The sequence below is a fragment of the Hibiscus syriacus genome, unplaced genomic scaffold, assembly GCF_006381635.1.
Source record: "Hibiscus syriacus cultivar Baekdansim isolate YM2019G1 unplaced genomic scaffold, ASM638163v2 tig00110548_pilon, whole genome shotgun sequence".
Lineage (NCBI taxonomy): Eukaryota > Viridiplantae > Streptophyta > Magnoliopsida > Malvales > Malvaceae > Hibiscus > Hibiscus syriacus.
This window is the reverse complement of record NW_024062775.1, coordinates 1,263,718-1,285,274: the sequence shown is the minus strand read 5'-3', so window position 1 is coordinate 1,285,274 and position 21,557 is coordinate 1,263,718. Positions and strand designations below refer to the sequence as shown.

At 36.1% G+C, this 21,557-nt stretch overlaps 1 non-coding gene and 1 pseudogene across 1 annotated transcript; one reads left to right on the top strand and one right to left on the bottom strand.

Moving 5' to 3' along the window:
- Positions 1-8,055: 8,055 nt before the first annotated feature.
- Positions 8,056-21,557, bottom strand: part of LOC120131080 — a 31,679-nt pseudogene continuing 18,177 nt past the window's right edge.
- LOC120131102 lies at positions 13,510-13,657 on the top strand. Its single transcript, XR_005516895.1, has one exon. It is a non-coding gene; the product is annotated as a small nucleolar RNA snoR145 (small nucleolar RNA).

Here is a 21,557-nt window from a genome sequence, read left to right as displayed (position 1 = left end):
TCAAGCACAATGAAAGTCTATCTTTGAAGAACTGACTGGCAGAGGTTGCAGGGGCAAGATGAAGGTTACTGATCTTGGGAGTCCCTTCAAAGACAACAATGGAAAAACGATAGCTGAAATTGGAGACCATTGCTGACGAATTCAAGAAACAGGCAAATGAACTTCACATAGTTCCTATCAATTGAGGGCTCCAATAACGTATTCGTTGGGAATAGGTTCAACAAAAGATAAATGACAGAGATGCAATCATTCGAGACTTCTTGAGCCAGTACAAAAAGCAACTCAACATTTGCACGGTTCATCCAGAGAAGCTAGAGCGGTTCGACAAGTTATTCAAACGATAACATACGAAGGCAGAAGACTAGTCAATATGTCAGAAGCTGTCAGAATATTTTTGTCTCTTAAAAGATAAAACACTTTTGTCCCCAACGAGGATTATTTATAATAACAGATACATTTTTTGGATCAATGCCTCGAACATTGCATGCATCATGCATTCCTACATATTTCACATTATTTTTCTCTTTTTTATTACATTCACATGTCTCATAAAAAATGAGAACATTTCGATTCTATTCCCAGGACTTACAAGGAACTTTACAAGAAACTTGTGACACCCACGTAGTGTCACCTTACCCGGTGAAACCCATGAAGCCCCCATACCCCAGGTAGTATGACAAGAATGCTCATTGTGAATATCATGGCGGTGTCCCAGGGCACACAATTGAGAACTCTTACGTATTCAAGAGAATCGTACAGAAGATGCGTAACCAAAACTGGATCGACTTTAACAACTTGGGGGCATCCAAGTGAGGAATATCATTTCATCATTTGAGGTATTCTGTTTGAATTTGTTTTTTCATTTTTTCTCAAGTTTTGTAAGGACTTTTAAATAAATTTATGTTACTTTAAAGATGTTAAACAATGAATCACATTTGCAAACTTGCAATTCTTTGAATATCATCTGAATTAAGAAACTCTGTAAATGGTTCAAAGTTATAGATCTTTGACAAATTAACATGATTTAAAGCATGGACTTTGACCTTACCCAGAATATACCCTCAAACACCATGCCTTGCTCTTGCAATTAACCAATATAACTTTTTCCTTTCATATGATGCGGACAACATGAGGCATCCTTTTGTATATGACATTACTATGGTTTTTTAAGATGTTCAGTGATGATAATGATCTTCATAGATGGAATAGTCAAGTAGGTGAATCTAATTTAAGTCAGTTGTTTGGAAATTGAACTCTAAAGATGAGATTCATTGACTTTCAAAAACACCTAGACTATAACAAGTTCTTCTTGACAATCTTAAGAAATTAAATTCGTAAAGCTGAGCTATTCCACTAAGGCAATTGGTTACAGAGGAAACTTAAAAGCCCTGGCTTTATGAATAGATTAGATTCAAACCATAACATTGCTATAACACTTGGCAATTTGATGTTTGCTCCACTGCTTTTGTCAGGCCGAAGACTCTGTGATGAGATGAACCCTTCAGTTAACTTGATAAAAGTGATTATATAATATTAAGTTGTCCCTCTAAAGCAATTGGTTAAACGCCCCGACTTTATGGATTCAACTAGCTAGATAACGATAAGTTAAATCAAATTTATCTAAGCAAGAAATTTTCGGTAATGATAGACTAAGGTAGTTAAGGAACACCTGTTATAGTCAAATTCACACGAGCACTCAAGAATTTCATTTTTAGACCGATATTTCTGCACTACCTTTGTTAGAGGTGCTTACAAAACTTGAACAAATGGAAGATTTCAGAGGACCGAAATAAAAGGTCTAGTAATTGAACATGTTAGTTGCGTCATTTTTTCCGCACCCAATTAAAATGCCAAACCAAAAAAGCATGTTGCTCATATTTCAAAAAAATGACATTTTGGGTTACCGAAACCTTAGAAATGAGGCCAACCTAAAGCCAACTTATCCATTTGAACATTTGTCAAAGAGATGTAACTCTGAAAGCATTAAAAGAGCTATTGATTCCTTTGATATTCTTTGAACTCATGTTTATGATTTGATTCGATTGCGAGCCCGGGTTAAAAGATAATATTTTACAGAATTCTTACATTTTCATATCTTTTTCCCCTTCTAAGATAAGAGAAAGGATAAAAAACATTTTCGAACAGAACAATCTCAGACATGAAATGTCTGTAAAGCCAAAGCCTGAGAAGCAAATGGGGCACAATCGATTCCAAGGACCAGATTGGCAGATAAAACATGGGACTCCAATCCAAGAGCAAAGACATAACTCATTCATGTTGCATGCATATTAGACATACTTAAGAGTATCACATTTATTATTTCAGCACATATAATTTTTTTACAGCTTTTAGAGTCAAATTTCAACTTCAAGATGAAAGATACTCGATTTGAAAGCACATTCGGAAAATTGATGTTGGTACTGGGCTTGAAACAATCCATACTTGGATTTGAACTTCACGACGAAGGATATTCAAGTCAAGGCTCAACTTCACGACGAAGGGGCCATCTACGATTCCAACTCCACGACGGAGGATATCGTACCCACACATCCACGATTTCAACTCCACGACGGAGGATATCGTACCATTTGAAGCTCAACTTCACGACGAAGGGGCTTCCCAGTTTCAGATCCAATTTCAACTTCACGGCGGAGGATATTGGACTCGAAACAATACAACTTACTTGGATTTCAACTTCACGACGAAGGATATCCAATTCAAGGCTCAACTCTACGAAAGAGGGACCATCTACGGTTTCAACTTCATGACGAAGGGAATCGTGCACACAAGAAACATCCATCTCCAAATTTGGATTTCAACTTCATGACGAAGTATATCAAACTCAAAGAATGAGTGTCTGTCAATAAACTTTCCAGTTTCAGATCCAATTTCAACCTCATGGCGAAGGATATTGGACTCGAAACAGCACAACTTTAATTGGATTTCAACTTCACGACGAAGGATATCTAATTCAAGGCTCAACTCTACGACGGAGGGGCCATCCACGGTTTCAACTTCACGACGAAGGGAATCGTGCACACAAGCAATATCCATCTCCAGATTTAGATTTCAGCTTCATGACGAAGGATATCCAACTCAAAGAATGAGTGCCTCTCAATAAACTTTCCAATTTCAGATCCAATTTCAACTTCACGATGAAGGATATTGGACTCGAAACAACACAACTTTTATTGGATTTCAACTTTACGACAAAGGATATCCAATTCAAGGCTCAACTCCACGACGGAGGGGCCATCTACAATTTCAACTTCACGACGAAGGGAATTGTACACACAAGCAGCATTCATCTTTAGATTGGATTTCAACTTCACGACGAAGAATATCCAATTCAAGGCTCAACTTCACAACGAATTGGTCATCCACGGTTTCAACTTCACGATGAAGGGAATCGTACCTACCATCAATATTCATCTTCAGGAACAAGAAGATTATCGATCGCCTTTGAGATCGTTTCTCTCGAAACAAGGGGTCGTCTCACTTGAGACTAATGTACTCAAAACAAAGTTTTGTCTCTCTTGAGACAGTTTCCATTGAAACAAATTTTGTCTCTCTTGAGACAGTTTCCCTTGAAACAAAGTTTTGCATCTCTTGAGACGGTTTCTCTTGAAACACCAATCTCTGAATATGTTTCTCTTGAAACAAAATTTTGCCTCCCTGGAGACAGTTTCTCTTGAAACACAAAAAAATCTTTGAAATCGTTTCTCTTGAAACACAAAAAAACCTTTGAAAATGTTTCTATTGAAGCACAAAGACCTTCGAGTTCGACTATGCTCAGCTCTAGGGCACATCATTTACAGCATAGCTTAAGGCAAGAAGGGCTATCTGTCAATAAAATTATCGAGTTCAATTCTATTCAGCTCGATGACACCTCAATCACACTATTGTCTGGCTGCAATCGAGGCTTAAGTCAGGAAAAGCTATATGTCATCGCAAGACCTTCCGAGTTTGGTTTTATTCAGCTTGAAGGCCTATCAACCACATGGTGGAGTCAAAGAATTATTTTCCAGTCGAATTTTCGACCCAAGGCTACAGTCCCAGATCATTTCGAACTACGACTTCAGTCCCAGATCATTTCAAGATATACTCGACTTCGCGACGGAGGAGTCATTCGTAACTCAATTCGGCAGGGAGTTATTCTTCAACACCACCGAACGAAAATTTGTGTCTTTTTATCTTTGTCCTATTTTTCGTTCCACAAAAAAGGACAAAGAGGGGCAGCTGTAGGCACTCATTTTCGTCCATATTTTATTTGGTTTTATACGTATATATATTATATAGTTTGCAAATGGTTTTTGAAAATACGTATATAATATATAGTTTCTAAAAACACTTTTAAAAACTATCTAATATATGGTTTTTAAAACATTTTAGAAAAAATACATTTTGAAAACTTATATAATATATAGTTTTTGAAAACCTTTTTTAAAACTTATATAATATATAGTTTTTGAAAACATTTTTGAAAATTATATAGTTTTTTAAAAAATATTTTTTGAAAATTATATAGTTTTTTTAAAATCATTTTCGAAAATTTTTTATATAATATGTAGTTTTTTAAAAGCATTTTCAAAAATTTATATTATATAATTTTTTAAAAGAAACACTTTTTTATATTATTATTTATTTATTATTATTACTTATTTTATTTTTTGTTTTAGGTCCAATATGTCCAAGTCCAGGGTTCAATATTGGCTAAGCGGGCATGAACCAGCCCAACAATAAGATAAGGTCTAGGGTTTGGAAACCCTAGACAATGCATGTTAACGGCGTCTCACAGAGGAGGTCAAGGGTCAAGTCACAAACGGCGCGAGATTTCCGACCGAGATCCCCGGGACTGACCCATCCCGGGGTAGCCGGTCACAACGACCACGAGCGCCCCTATTTCAGAACCAACAGGCCACCAGTGGAGGTATAAATACCCCACCAAGCCATTGCCAAAAGGGGGAGGATTGACAGAGAACCAAACAGAGATTATCGAAAGCCACATCATAGTAAACTGAAAGAACTGAGTATCATCGAGAGCCAAGAGCCCACAAACATAATAAGGCAACCATCACGAAAACATCATATGTCGAGACAGATTACACAACGGTACCCACAACACGCATCAACAATAAGCAAAATACCCAACAAATATTCCAAACACAACAAACGATGCCAAGGAAAACACAAACGAGAAAAACAACAGTCAAACACAAATAAGGAAGCAACATAAACGCAAAAAGGAAAACCACTCGGAGAAGTCCTCGAAGAGTCAGAGAGCCACGTCGGGGAAAGCGAGAAAATCGAACGGTTTTCTTCATATCTGCGTTGTTTGAGGTACTTTTAGGGGAATCAGGCTTCGGATTATTGTTTATGGGGTAGAGACGAACATTTGGTGAAGTTTTGGTATTTTTCGACCGCCGGAGGCGACGGTCGAAGTGGCGGTCGGTGGCCGATCCCTTCCTCCGGTGGAGGCTGCTAGAGAGAAGGCAGAGAGATATCAGTCTCTCCCTCTTAGAGAGAGAACGAGAAGTGAGAAATGGGGGGTGAGTGGCCTTTTTTGGCCTAAAATGGTGAGGCTGTGGCTCAGTCTCTCCCTCTTAGAGAGAGAACGAGAAGTGAGAAATGGGGGGTGAGTGGCCTTTTTTGGCCTAAAATACCCTATATATAATGCACATAAAACGGCGCCGTTTTGCTTAAAGATCTACTATGCATTTTCACGCACGGGTAAACTTTGTAATCAGTCCCTGTAACTCGTATTGTTTTCATTTTAATCCCTGATGGTAATTTTCATTATTTTAATTTTGAACTCCAATTTTACGCATGATTCATTTTAGTCACTAATCTTGTGCATTTAATATTATGTTTAATTACCAGCTAATCCTTTATCTTTATCATTTTTTTAGAATTTAACCCCTTACTATTTTTCCTTTTCATTTTATTCCGTATTTTTTTCATTTTATTTTGTTTTTATTTTTTATTTTTCCTTTTTCCTTGTCTTTTCACTAAATTTATTTATTTCTTATTTTTATTATACTAACATTTTTATTTTTTAATATTTATTTGCCTTTTTATCTAACATTTTTGACCACCTTTTTCTTAGAGAAATTCCAATCGATCAAAGGTAAACAATTCGAACCGAATTTTTAAATTTCAATTTAAAATTTTAATTTTCACAAATAAAGACAACCGACAAACTAATTGGTACCAAAAGGACGGTCAAGGGTGCTAATCCTTCCTTGCCGTAACCGACTCCCGAATCCGACACATTTCTGGTAAAATGTAGATCAGGTAAGATGGTGCCCGACCCACCTAAATTCGTTTTTAAAGTGGTCGGTGGCGACTCTAACCTAATTTTCCAAGTCGTAGCCCAATTCCGAGCCCAACCGAAAGACGGTCGCAACACCTTTCACCAATATAGACACAATTGTATGCATCCCCGTGCGAAGACTAATGGGTTACAATTGTTTCATAAACTAGGAGTGTTTAAAACTACCCAACCCAGATGGCCCATCTCGTCGACCCGATAAAAAAAGGATACTTTTTAAAAAAAAAATTCAAGTTCTGGGTCAGGTACCCGCCCCGACATTTCCCTGATAGGATCCGGGTCACAAAATTATAATTTTTTTTCTGTACCCAATTACACGGTTATATTTTTTATAAATAAAATATTAGTACATACTTAATTATTAGTACTTAATAATTTTATATATGAAGTTAAACTAATAAAATTAAAAAAAAACATTGATTAGAATCCCTAAAACTAATAATTTGTGTATGTTTTTTTGGGTACCCGATAACCCGTGTACACAATTAAATTTGTGTATATTTTTTCTTTAAATTAATAATTTAATAATGAAAAAAAGGGGTAGCCGATTACTCGAAATCTGGGTATCCGCAATATTTGAGTCGGGCACAAACAAACCAATCAATTACTTGAAGACCCGGGTACCCGGATTTTAACACCCCTGTCATAAACTGTGGATCCTCTCTACCTTAGGAATCAACACCAAGATAGCTCTGTTCACAAAAAAATTAAATTTTATACGGTATCAAATATACTTTTTTAAATTGAATATTACAAAAACATAAAATTTGAGTAATCACAAAATATTGGAGTACAAAAAAAATATTAGTGAAGCTCTCATCTTTTTCGTGATTATAAAATTCTCAAACCCCAAAAAAACCTAAAATTTTGGTAAATTTTCCACAATTGCGAATAGAAAATCATTTTCTTTTTGGCCAATAAAAAATAAAATACTTGTTAAAAAATCATTGAAATAGTAACCAATTACAGTTAGATAAAGCTCCAGCAATCTAGTAAAGTTCAAACATCCAATCCTTGGCACAGTCGGCCTGCAAAGATTGATTAAACTCCGATTTATTTTTAAAATAGTATTTAAACAACAATTTTATGACAAATTACATTTTTAACAGGAAAAAAACAAAAGAATTAACAGCATTGTACTAAAATATATATTCCTTCCACTGAAATAAACTTTTAACACCTTAGCTTTTCATTAACTCAAATAACAGTACCATATTTTATAATATTTTTTACTTGAAAGAAACATTATCCAAAAATCAAAAGTAGAAACCCAAACCTCGAAAGCAAACCAACCTGCTATGAGTTTCTAATGAACAAACCTGGCACCGAAGAATAATAATGTCATTATGATACAATCAAGCATCCTTTTCTTGTTGAGAAACTTACACCCGGTAAAGTCACCATGAAACCACAAACTTTACTTATAGCCATCCATCATTTGTCTGTGAAAATGCATCAGAATGTCGCATGTACAAACTCATTATCCATGGCAAACTGGTGCAAGTTTTGATTGATGCAACTGCGGTTTGAACCTCTAAAGACCTCATTTCAGAGCCATCTCTTAACTTTATTTTTTTTGTCCATGTTCAAATCACTCTGTACAGTATGCGGTGTCCGAAGAAGGGTAGACACATTCTAGTAGAAACTCAGTCATTTGATCACCAAGAGCCATAAGAATCGAAGAGAGCTCCGCTATGGAAGAGTTTGCCTGCTAGACTTCCTATGTTTATATAGGCCGATACAGTTACAAATTCCTCAAACCGAGATGAGACAGGCCACAAACTGGTATGAACCATCCTTCTCCCTTCATAACCATTTTTTTATCTTGTAGAAAAACTTTGAAGTCGATGCATAGCGAACCATCCTTGTATAACATGAGTATCGTTTTTGTATGAAAATCTTCACTAGTCTGATTTCAGCAAGCATATAAGAATGGGGAACCAAACGAAATCTGAATTCACAATATGCCATTCAAAACCCTTTGATAATAATCATACTGCCGTGTCCGCCATGCATCTAAACTTCTGCTGATCAGGGAAAGCACCAATGAAACATTGCTGCAAGAAACCAACAGGTAACCATTATCAAGATTAAATGCAAGGCAGTATTAAAAATGGATAAAAAGCTTAAAACAAACAGACCTCTTTTGTCAGACTTAAGTGGAACCGTTTTCTTAAGTTCTGTATTGCTCGAGAACCACCTTTGAAGCATGGGTAACCAGAATCCTAATACAAACAATGAAAATATGTTCAGTATATATGTTCTTTCTCCGGCCTTAGATATTACGGATATATCTTTCTAGACAGCTCAAACTTTTTCTTTTTCCTAACAACATATTGTGTGTTAGTCAGCGAGACAACCGGGTTCAGTGACTATAAGTGACTGACAGCCTTGAAGAAATATAGGCTGTCCCAACTCCCGACTCCATTCTCTAATTATCATGATTTATAAGTAGTTGTTTCAAGAACATTGGTAACAAGCGTAAACAAGATAACCAGGGGACACTTTGGAAAACTTTCAAAGATCAGTAAGAGAACTACCAGAATCAGGTCTTATCATGTTGTGATTATGTAAAAAAAATATATAGTATCACCAGCAATAAACTATGGCATGTTACCTGCAACATTTCAACAAGAAGAATTATGCGCTCTGCATGCTTACGGCAGGTTAGGAAACCTTGGATGCATAATACCTGAATTTAAGGGGTAAAGATATCAGCATCAATTTAGCATAAGAATAATATTTACCAATTAAAAGCTGGAGTTTCAGTTCGTACACACCAACTTGGTTTAAGATCGATGAAATAAGAAAGATTATATAATCACATACAGTTTGACATATTGGTCTTCTAGTAAGTATAGGTTGTCTTTATCATTCACTTCATGTTTTCAAAACATTTATTCTCAGTAAGCAAGCATCTTCCAACAACTTCTAATTTGCTATATGTCAGTGTGCATGAGGCCCATCACAAACTTAGTAAAAGAGTGAACAAACCACACAGGTCTTAAAAAGAGAAAGAAAGGGCTTTAATACCTTAAAGTAGTCAAAAAATTCACTTGGAACTCCCTCAGCATCAGAATCCATGACCTAGCACACCCAACGATTTAGCATTAAGAGGAAACCCGAAGTAACTGATAGAACAGTGTTGGACCGACAAAAAATGAGCTATAAGATTGAATCTCATGTTCAGCAGACTTACCTCAAGAAGTTCACGGGTTAATTTGAATGGCGCACTCTCAAAATTTACACCACCAGGTGAATTGGAGAGCATGAAGCCAAAATCTATATGTATTATGTGACCCTTTTCATCCAGTAGCAGATTTCCATTATGCCTATCCTTCACCTACACTTTTTTTTTTTTTTTGGATAAGAATTTCAGGCCTCATTAAAAACCCCCTTCTTGATTAATGAAGCTTGTAGGGAAGCTTCTTAATCAACGGAAGGAGGAAAAGAGTGCCTTAGGATTTTATTGAAACAGAAAATTACATAAAATCCACACAAAATACAACCAAGAAAACACCCCAACAGAACCAAATAAGCTGAAAACACCCATAAAACATCCAAACTAAAAACACATAAACAGCGAAAACAACAATAGTAACCCCCTAACAAAACACAGAAAAAGAAGAAACAACTCTAAACAACCATCAACAACTTAACTAACACAGCCTATGCCTTCTTTAGCTAAGGCATCAGCCTCTAAATTGGCTGTCCTATTAACCCATCTAACAACACCTTCAAAGGCCTTAAGCCTATGAACAATATCTTTAATCAAGAAGGCATATACAACAGGACATAATTCAACCCCCTTTATCCAATCCACAACGACCTTACTATCACTCTCTATAATCAGACGGTCCTTGATCCTCTCTCGATGGGATGCAAAGAAAGACAACCCCATAAGAATAACCTTTAACTCCATCAACGTAGGAGGTTCCGGACCAGCAGTTTCCTTGAAATATGCTATAGTAGAACCTGATGAATTTTTTAAAACACCTCCTAGTCCGCTTTTCTTCCAATCCCATGTAGTGGCAGCATCAACATTTAATTTAACAAAACCTAATGGAGGAGGAGACCAAGGCAAAGAGGAAGTAATCTTACTCGAGTTTATAGAAACTAAGTCCCCAAGATGCTCAATTTTGGATAAATTAGCAAATTAAAAATAAGCTTTCGTTACAGAACAAAACCATCAAGACTCTTAAAAGTTTATATTCCATGATGCTCAATTTTTGTGTTGAATTGATAAACAGAACGAGAGAAAACCATACATACCTGCAGAAGATAGCACAAAAGGGAATACCCAGCCATACTTCCAACAAAATTTCTCTGCAATCAAATTAGCTTAATGTAAGCAATAGAAACATTCAACAAAAGTAAATCTACGCACTTTCTATAGAAAAATAACATCACAATTTGACTGATTAAAACATTAAGGAAACACAATTACGAAACATGTCAAAATTTTTAAGAGCACAACCAAAAATAGCAACCTACAAAATCGTGTGCATTCAGTAAACACCAAAAACAAAAAGAGTAAAACCAATATTTCATGAACTTTAGCTAATAAAATATTGAACATTCGCATTCAAGATAACAAAGCATGTTAACAGATAACTCTGGGTAATTTCAATCAAATCAGCAAACCACAGAAACGTTCATCTTTCCAAAACAAATGTACACATTACAGCATTTTAAAGAGGAGCAATTGATTACCATCCAACAGATCACCGCAACTAAAGTATCTTGCTCCTACATCCCATTATCACATAAGGCTTGGATTTGACCAGAGCAGTTAATCAAGAAGTATCTCACAATCACAAATTTTACTACAAAAGAAAGATACCAACAAGAGTGATCCGCCTACTTTTCAGAACCCAGCACATCAAGCAAACAACATATACTAGGTAGCTATCATAAGATAGCAAGATTTGCCAGTAACCACAGAGAACTGGTTACCATTGGATGGTTGGTTCAAAATGAAAGCAACCTTGAAGTAACTCAAAAAGGAACTTTAAATTAGCATAAAATGTAAATCACACTGTAGCTTAAAAAGAGTACGAAAATTTTCCATCATGACACAAACCAAAATTGCTGTCTAACTCTAAAATCGTATAGAAGTGGAAAGGAATGTTCCTGTCTTCTCTTATTTAACAGCAATCCTTTCAATTACTTGAGCATTACCATCATAGCATCCGCAGTTATACAGAAAAATATTTTTTCCAGGGTAAAAAGAGAAAGAGAGGCAAATTATGACTCCTCTTAATGGTCCAACCACACTCCTAAAAGCTTAAATAAAAAGCCAAAGTATTTAGTAAAATGTGAAAATTATTTGAAGCATAAGAATGAACCTGCCTAACAAACAAATAACAGGAGAGGCCTGCCTCTTTGCTACTAAATTACCTGTGCCAATTTAAAACTAGGAGAATGTTCCTTATATTTAGTGGCAAAGAATTCACGTAAGCTTGATACATTGGGATATCTACTTTTGATAGAATGAAGAGAGGCCTGCAAAAAATAGCAAAGCTATAACCATTTAATGGCCAAAGTAGGGGTGTAAACGAGCAGAGTCGAGCTCGAGTATTGCTGAGCTCGACTAGAACTCGAAAACCATTTAGGTAAGCTCGACTCGACTCGACTCGAAAACTCGCGAGCTAAAAATTATCAAGCTCGACTCGAACTCGAAATATATTTATGAAACTCGACTCGAACTCAAAAAGGCTCGAACTCAAAAAAATTTCTCGAGCTTGATTGAAGTTCAAGACTCGAACTCGATTGAAGCTCGATTCAAGCTCGATTCAAGCTTGATTCAAACTCCACGACCCACGGGTTAATTTTCATTTGCTAAAAACTCATCCCTTTTATACACTCATTTTACCTCTTATTCCCCAAGAACCACCGATGTGGGATATAACTCACATGACCAACTCACCAGTGAAATTCCAAGCTTCTTTTCACTCTCATCTTTGATCTTTGCTTCAAAAACAAAGCTTCCTGAGGAATAAAAAACCAAACTGGTGGTTGAACTGATTTTTCTTTCAGTTCCTATTTCAACCGGTTGAAAATGAATTGCTCTAAAGTTTGGTTTAAAAGGCTGAAACTTTTTGGTTTCCAAACTTGACAATAAACCAAAATCCAGTTTCGCTGGTTTTAATAAGCTTTTTTGGTTTCCAGTTTTCTAGTAAGTTTGGTAGTTTTGATAGTAATCTAGTTCAATGTAACCACCTAGTCTTGTTTGGTTTCTTAATTATTGTTTTTTCTGCTCCCCTTCTTGGCATAGAACTCTTATTTTTTAGATTCCTGGATTTTTCATATTTTAGTTACGAATCAGTTCATAAATCTATTACACTTACTTGCTTGCAGATACGATTCCTCGAAAACTTTTTCTCAAAATGTTGAGTTGAAAGATTTGTTACGAATCAGATTCGATTGCCCGATTTGTTTCATAACTAATTCACGAGATGATTTTTTTCTGGTTCGTATTCACTGAACATCGCTTCCCTCTTCCACTTTGTTTTCGATTTATAATTTTGTATTCTGCACTTATTTGATTTCCATCAGTAATTATCCTTTGTAGAGAAACGAAAGATCTATGGATGCAGTGCCAACACGATGCACTTTAATCCAAGTTTGCCTTCGAAAATCGATGTTGAAACAAAAATGGTTATTGATTTTTAGTATATCTCCTTTTGGTTTTGCTTTCTTGTTTGGTTGAAGTGTCGATAGGGATGGCAATGGGTCGGGTCTGGTTTTTGGGCCACCCAACCCGACCCGAGAAGAAAGGGTTTTTCACCCGTGACCCGACCCGACCCGATGAAATTAAGGTTTCACCCGACCCGACCCGACCCAAATATATGACTTAGAAACCCGACCCGACCCGACCCAAAATAATAATAAAAAAAAATTTATTCAATGAAAACAGTGACTTAATTGAAAAAAATTATATATGGAGGGACATTATTGTAATTATCCCTAAATATATAGGATAAAATTATATATATTTTTCGGGTCGGGTCGGATTTTTTTCACCCTAAATCCGACCCGACCCGACCCGAACAGTACATTTAAAAAAAACCCGACCCGACCCGACCCGAACCCGAAATTTTTTAAAAAAAATCCGACCCGATCGGGTCGGGTCGGGTCGGAACCCGTCGGATTCGGGTTGAGTTGTCATCCCTAAGTGTCGAAGGTCACAGCAGGGAGGTGTAAACTCTATGAATTGAAACCCCTCTAACAAATAAACAAATGCCTTCGCAAATCCATTTGCCGAATCGTAGGATGCCCAAGTACTCCATTTTTGGAGCGTCTTGAACCCTCGGCTACATTTTCCTACATTTTCATAGGATGCACTTGTTTGTTGCAGAAAGCTTGAGACAGTGGATAGATATTCAAGCCCGTGTTTTAGAAATGGAGTATTAGCATTTTAAGACTTGTTATATTTGTAATCTTCTGATTTCGTCATTAATCAAGGTTTATGTGTTTTTATGATTTAAGTAGTTAATTTATTTTTATTTTATGTTTTGATCACCGTTTGTTTTGATAATGGGCATATTGATTGATTTGACCAAGTGTGATTTATTAGTTTATTTACATATAAACCCTTGTTAATTTCATTTTGCATAATTTGTATGTTATCTTCATGTGCATAACTTAACCCTTATCACATAATCAGATTAATGGTTTATGGTTTAAGACTTAGGGCTTAGGGTTTATAGTTTAGGGTGTATGGTTTAGGGTTTGATATTTAGGGTTTAAGATTTATAGTTTAGGGTTTAGGGTATAATCTAACATGTGCTTAATTAAATTTGCTTTTATTTTTCTTTTAGTACCCTATCACATAATCGGATTAAAAGTTTAGGATTAAGAGTTTAGGGTTTAGGGTGTAATCTAACATGTGCTTAATTAAATGGGCTTTTTATTTTTTTTAGTAATATACAATGTAACAATTGGACTTGGGTTGCTTAATTAAAAAAATTTAAAATTGAGGGTAGTTGTATTATAGAATTTTTAATATATTTTTATATTTTTATAATTATCAATAATGTTTTTTAATAATTTTTTTATAATGTAATTTTAAAAAATCTAAAAATTATAATATAACATTTTTTTCGAGCTGCTCACGAGCTTCTCAAGTCGAATATCGAGTAGCTCGTTTCGACTCGTTAAGAACTTGAGTCGAGCTCGAGCTCGAGTTCATTCGATCTGAGTATTTATCGAACCTTAACCGAGTCAATCTCGAGTAGCTCGCGATCTGTCTCGTCTCATTTACAACCCTAGGCCAAAGTTTCCATCATAGATACAATTCAGTAAGTTGAACAGCAAAAGTACGTTACCGTATCTGAAATTGTTTCAATAAGAGCTGTATAAGAAGATGTAACCAAAACTTCTTAAGGGCGCAACCATAGAGGAAGACCTGCTTCTTGGAATATATCTGGCATTTAAAACCATAAACACAGTTCAGCCAACCATAATAATGGAACAATAAACAGGGGCAGACCATGCTGAGGGCCAGTGAGAGAGCCTGGCCAATATTTTCAAAAATTTTAGAAATTCTTATTATGTTTCAAAAATTTTGAATATTTTTAATCAAATCCCCTCTTAAAATTTTTAAAAACTCTCATTAAGCCTCAATTTTTTAAAAGAAAATTATTTAAACCCCTAAAATCTTTGAAAATTATAAATTAAACTCTTAAAAAAAATTGAAAATTTTAATTTAGAAGACCTGTAATTTTTAAAAGAAAAATTAAGTAGGCCCCGCCAAGCTATGTTGCCAAGATCCGCCACTGATAATAACTCAGTTATGATTCACTAATGTTTGACATCATGTTTGAAATACATATACATTATACACCCATGAAAGTAATTTTTACAGTTTATACAACATAATGCATTCTTAGTCATCTTTGTGCATGCAAAATTATGTCACCCTTTCTAGAGGGGGAAAATGATATTCACTGCCTTGACATTTTCTCATATCATTTCTAATAACATATGTAGGACGAAGACGTGATTCCAAAAATTGAAGCTTATACAGAAACTAGATTGGACACAAAGCAAACAAGCAAAGAATATTGGGAGAAAAGCGCACAAAAAAAATTGTAATAAAGGGACATACCATAAAAATGAGAGATAAGCTGCACAGCAAGATGATCTTGCCTACAATCATCCCCGCTCTTTACAATAACCTTCATGATACAAATAAAAAAGGGGGCATATTTACTTAACCAAACTAAATAGCACATGATAGCAAGAAAAAAAGAGTACAGAATCAATTAAATAGCATTCACACAAAAAAATCAGCCTTACACCAAAATGATAATATCAAATACCTTACACAATCGAATTAAAGCCAAATATATAGAAAAGGACAGAAAAGGTTCATGTCAAAGCTATAAATACTAAACACTAGAAACTTTTGTAGGACCAATAAATTTATTTCTTGCAATCGAACAAGTATCTCTACCAGCAGCATCAATGGGATTATATAAAGAGTAAAGGTTGATATTATAATTTTCAAGGGCTAGCTGGTGACATGGTGCCGTTTAAAGGTAGCAGGGAAATGAAAACAAATGGACCTAAGGTCTCTTTGTTAAGTAAAATGGCTTCCAGAAATTGTCTTTTATATTCTCTTATTTTTTTTTCAACTCTCTCACAACAAAGCCAACTTATTCTTTACATTCAGCACCTCCTCAAAGCCAACCCATTACTATACAATCAAATACCGCAAGCGAAATATTTGCCTCTCCTTCAATCTCCCTCTTCACTTAAAATCTCCACTTTCCCACTTTCCGATTCGCACTCCCTTTCACAGACAGTTGCTCTCTCTGTCTCTCCCTTTACATTCAGCACCTCCTCAAAGCCACCCATTACTATACAATCAATACCGCAAGCGAAATATTTGCCTCTCCTTCAATCTCCCTCTTCACTTAAAATCTCCACTTTCCCACTTTCCGATTCGCACTCCCTTTCACAGACAGTTGCTCTCTCTGTCTCTCCCGCAAACTTTTCTTCTAGTGACACCTCCTCCTCCCTTGCTTCACTTTAACATGATCACATTCTTTCTCCTTTTCATCACCACTACAAATTGTCCCTTCCTCCTTTCTTTTACAAATTGAGTCTTTTCCCCTGTTCTTTTCCCCTTCCTCTTCTCTCTGACAATATCAACCTCAACATATTAAAATTGTCTCCACAAACTTAACAGACCCAAACCCATGCACTAACTATCAAGTTCCAAACGTATCATCATTTGTCAGTTTATTTTGGGTCCAAAGAAGAAAAATCCTAGTTATTTGATTGAGATTTGCAGGTGTAGGGGAAATTTTGCTGGTTAGGTTCACAGCTAGTCATTGTGATAGTTATGGTAGATGGTGTATTGAAGATTCTCTACTAAAGATAAACAATAGAAAAGATCTGTTAGTGATCTTACCAAACAGAAATCCATTTATTTATACAAATAAAACCATTGTGCAAATAATTAGGCACATACAACCACAATGCTAAGGTAAGTAAAGAAGAAAAAAGAGAAATTGCTTATGAGCGGAACTTACAGAATGCAAGTCCCAACCAGGTAATTTCCCATATACCGAAGCTTTCTGTATTCTCTCCTTCTTCACCTCCCAAAGTTCACCAGATAATGCATCACCAGCTTTAGGCACACCCCCATTAGCCTAGTGGGAATTTACAAAGTTTCAAGGAAAAGAAAGAAAAAAGCGAAAGAGAGATCTTCGGTTTCACCAATATTACTCTTGGTTTTGCATGTGATGAATCCTGACCAACCCCTTTCAAAGGGAGTCCAGGAGGAGCTTCTCCCTTTGCAGCAGCTGCCTGAACAACAATTCTATGTTTCATTAGTATCATCTAAAATGGGACATAAATTAAATAAATTTATAATGGAAACTCATTTCAAATTAAAAATAAGCAAATAAACATCTACAGAAACTTTTACAATAAAACCATGATGACGATAAGTAGAGACACCCTTGCAAACGTTTGGTTAAACTGTTACAGGCTAAAGCAACATATCTCCCAAATTTGACTTGATGTCGGCACATGGGAATGGAAAAATCCCCTTATAGACTACTGGCATATGCCATGCATATTATAACATATTTTAACAACTTCCAGATTATACATACATAAAATCTCTTAACAAATCTAACCTAGAGAATTAGCAAACCCAAAGCTAGGACTAAAAGAAAGAAATTGTATGGCATGCTCCCAGGTAGAATATGTCACTGATGAAATGACCATGCTTTCATGTCTTTATATATATATATAAGAATTAGAATGCAATATCAAGTGGACCTTTAGATTGACAATAATTCACCATGAGGTCAGACAAGCTAAAAACTGCCATAAATAATTCTATAGTTAAAATCTTGTTCACTTATAAGACTTCAAGGAGTTAACTATGAATCTACAATGAAGAAGAAAATCATAACCTAAAAACTGAACAGTCCAAGCCCAATCAAGTTTAGATATCTAGGTATGTGCATTGAGAAGCCCCAAAAATATTCTAACCAGGCATACAAAACGCTAGGTTATAATCATTACTATTCAAAAAAAAAAAACCTTACCATTAGCAAAAAATGTCAAAAAAAAAAAAGATGCCCACCCTTATTTAAAAAAAAAACATGCACATAAAAATTTAGAGACAAAATATTTTAACCATGATAGAATAATGTCATCTAATTCAAGTTTTTATAATCAGATGCCCACCTTTACTTCCCCTATGGCAACCGTACTTGGAACACGACGGTGCTCCTTCCGACATGGTCGTCCTTGTCCCTCAATATCTTCCATTCCGAGCCTCTGCAGTCAGTACCACCCTTACCCACTCCATATCACTAGCATAAGCATCTTCTATTTTTTGTGTTAAATGCCGCCCACTCTGAACTGAAACAACACTCAAATTGCAATGATTCACACCACACTGTGAATCAGCTGCATCAATACTCCCTGATTGGCAGATTGATTGCTTTTCAACAGAGAAACTCACATTGACAAATTTCACTTTCGCATCAGATTTATGTGTCATTGCTTGGTCAATGGTTTGTGCAGTGGAACATGACATCCTATCACTACTATTACAATATGCCTCTTGAGCAGTCCATAAAGGATAAGCCAATGGAGGCGGCTTTTGGAGTAATGCATCACCATTTGCTAGAGGGATCCCACCTCTAGAAAGTTTATGAGCATTAGATGTGTCCTTTGTACTGCTAAAATAAGATTCAAGAAAAGGATTTAGAAACCACACTTAGGACCTTAAAATATGCACACATTTCCTGGAGTAAATTGAAAAATCAAGACTGCATCTTAGGTCATATGGACAACTCAAAACTTACCTCAGCAATTCACATTTCAAAACTTCAACACAGATCAGGTAAGGTGCTTTTTCCCTAGAATTCAAAAGAACAACTTCATCTTTTTTTTTATAGGAATAGTAGGCCTCAATAAAAACCCCTTCGTGATTAACGGAACTTAAAAATAGCTCCTTAATCCGCAAAAGGAGGAAAAGAGTGCCCTAGGATTTCATAAACCTCAAATATAACAAAGTAATACAAACTAATCTCCCTCAAGAGATACAAAACCAGAAAGAAACAGCCCTTAACAGAACATAATTCAACCAATACCAGCCTTAGCTAGGACATCCGTCTCTATATTGGTTGTCCTACTAACCCAACTAATAAAACCTTCATAAACACTAAGCTTTTGAATAATGTCTTTAACAATTTGTAAATAAACAACAGGACAAGAAATCACATCCTTAACCCAGCCAATTGCCACCTTACTATCACTCTCAATAATCAATCTATCTTTAAACCTATGTCGAATAGATTCATAAAAATCTAAACCCTTTAGGATAGCCTTCAATTCCATTAAAGTTGGGGGCCTCGGACCAGCAAGCTCTTTGAAGGAGCCAAGAATTGAACCAGCATGTCTTTCAAAATACCAACTAAACCACTCCTCTTCCAATCACTCGAAGTAGCCGCATCCACATTAAGTTTAATAAAACCCTTTGGAGGAGGGGACCAAGGAAACATGGTTGAAATCCTATTAGAATGGGACGAGTAGGAATCCACTAAGGAAGGGTCAACAATAAGGTCATCCTTGGAAATAGTAATATGAGTTTCCTTAGCTAGAAACCATGAAGCAAGCCTGCACATTGCTAGAAAGAAAATCTCTGCTCGATCAAGCCAATAGGAATCTTTTAGCATCTTCATGAAAAACAGACTGGAAATTCCAATAGCCCAAGAATTTCATCCAAATTGGTCATACAACCGAACAGGAAAAAAATAAATGCGATGAAGACTCTTCTTCTAGATTACAACGAGAAAACAAAGTATCATTTATGCCCTGAACACCTCTCTTAACCAGAGATGCCTTCACTGCCAACTTCTTTAAGATAACTTTCCAAAGAAAAGTCTCTACTCTTGGAGGCAACAGACCCCTCCAAACAATAGACTTCCAAAATTTAGCTTCCTCTGAATCGGGAGAACCCGAATAAGATAGATTGACACATGATTTCACAGTGAAAACCCCTTCTCCAGTCCCCTTCTAAAACAGTCCATCAGTAGCATCAGCCGAAATAGAAAAATCAGAGATAACATCCATCAAATTTGCCCATTGCTCAAATTCCCAGTCATTCAACTCTCTCCTCAGCTGAACGTTCCAAAACCAGCCCCCTGAACTGAACTCCCCAAACTGAAATAATCTTCCTGCTTTGTTCTCTCCAATAGAAAATAGTCTAGGGAACAATACCATCAAAGGATGATCAATTGCCCAATTGTCTTGCCAAAACCGAATGTTCCTCCCATTGCCAATTTTATAGCTATATTTACCTCTGATACTACAGCCCAACGAATCAGCTTTATAATGATTACTCACCATAGCTCTCCACATCTAAGAAAATTTAGGAGAAACTTTACTGTCGAACTGCATCAAGGAAGAGTCCAATTTATATTTGATGCAGAGCATTTCCCTCCAAACCGACTCCCTCTCAATAGCAAACCTCCAAGCCCACTTTTCCAAAAGTGCCCTATTCACCACATTTAAATTAGGAACCCCCAAGCCTCCTTCAATTTTTGGTTTACAAACGTCGGACCAGCTTACCCAATGGATCTTCTTTTTCCCATCTCCACCACCCCATAAAAAATTAGACATAATAGAATTTAGAGTCTTGTAAACCGAAGCTGGAACCTTGAACATTGACAAAAAGTATAAAGGGAGTGAGCTTAGTACTGATTTAATTAGAACTAGCCTGCCTGCCAGTGACAGAGAGGAGCCTTTCCAGCCCGCTAACCTCTTATTAAAGCTTTGAACCACTGGATCCCATAGAATGTTGGAGTTCCTATGTGGACCTAGAGGGAGTCCCAAATATTCTAAGGGAAAAGAACCCACTAAACATCCAATCATAGCTGCCTAATCCTTAATTTCCTCTTCCTTTACGTTCACCCCAAATAATTTACACTTCTTTAAATTCAGCTGAAGACCATAAATAATCTCAAACACCTGAAACAGCCTTAAGTATTAATAGATTCAAGAGTTCCCTAACTATATTGAACAACAATGGAGACAAGGAACAGCCCTGCCGAAGACTCTTCGCCATTAGAATTTCCTCGGTAAGAACCCCGTTCACCAAAACTGAAACAGTTGCTGATGTGATACATTTCGAAATCCAACCTATCAATCTAGAACCAAAACCCATTTCCTTCATTATTCTGAAAAAAATAGGCCAGTCAAGAGTATCATATGCCTTCTTGAAATCAGCCTTAAAAACACAACATTTTAAACCATTCTTCCTCCAAAAGTCAATCCCTTCATTGGCTATAAGAGAACAGTCCAGGATTTGCCGACAATAAAAGCGAATTGACTTGGACTGATCAAATCTGAAATGCAGCTCCTAAGTCTTCTTGACAGACATTTAGAGAGTATCTTATACAATCCACCAACTAAGCTTATAGGTCTAAAATCGTCCAGACCACCAATGTTTGAAATCTTTGGAAAGAGTGATGAAGTTTGATTTACTCCATGTTCCCATTCCTTCCCCAAGTAAAAATTATGAAAGAATTTCATAATATCTACCTTAAGGACCTGCCAAAACCTCTTGAAAAATCCCAGATTAAAGCCATCAGGACCCGGAGCTTTGTTACTACCACAAGACTTCACAACATCCCAAACTTCCTCCTCAGAAAACTCCTGCTCTAAGAATTGATTCTGCTCCAAATAA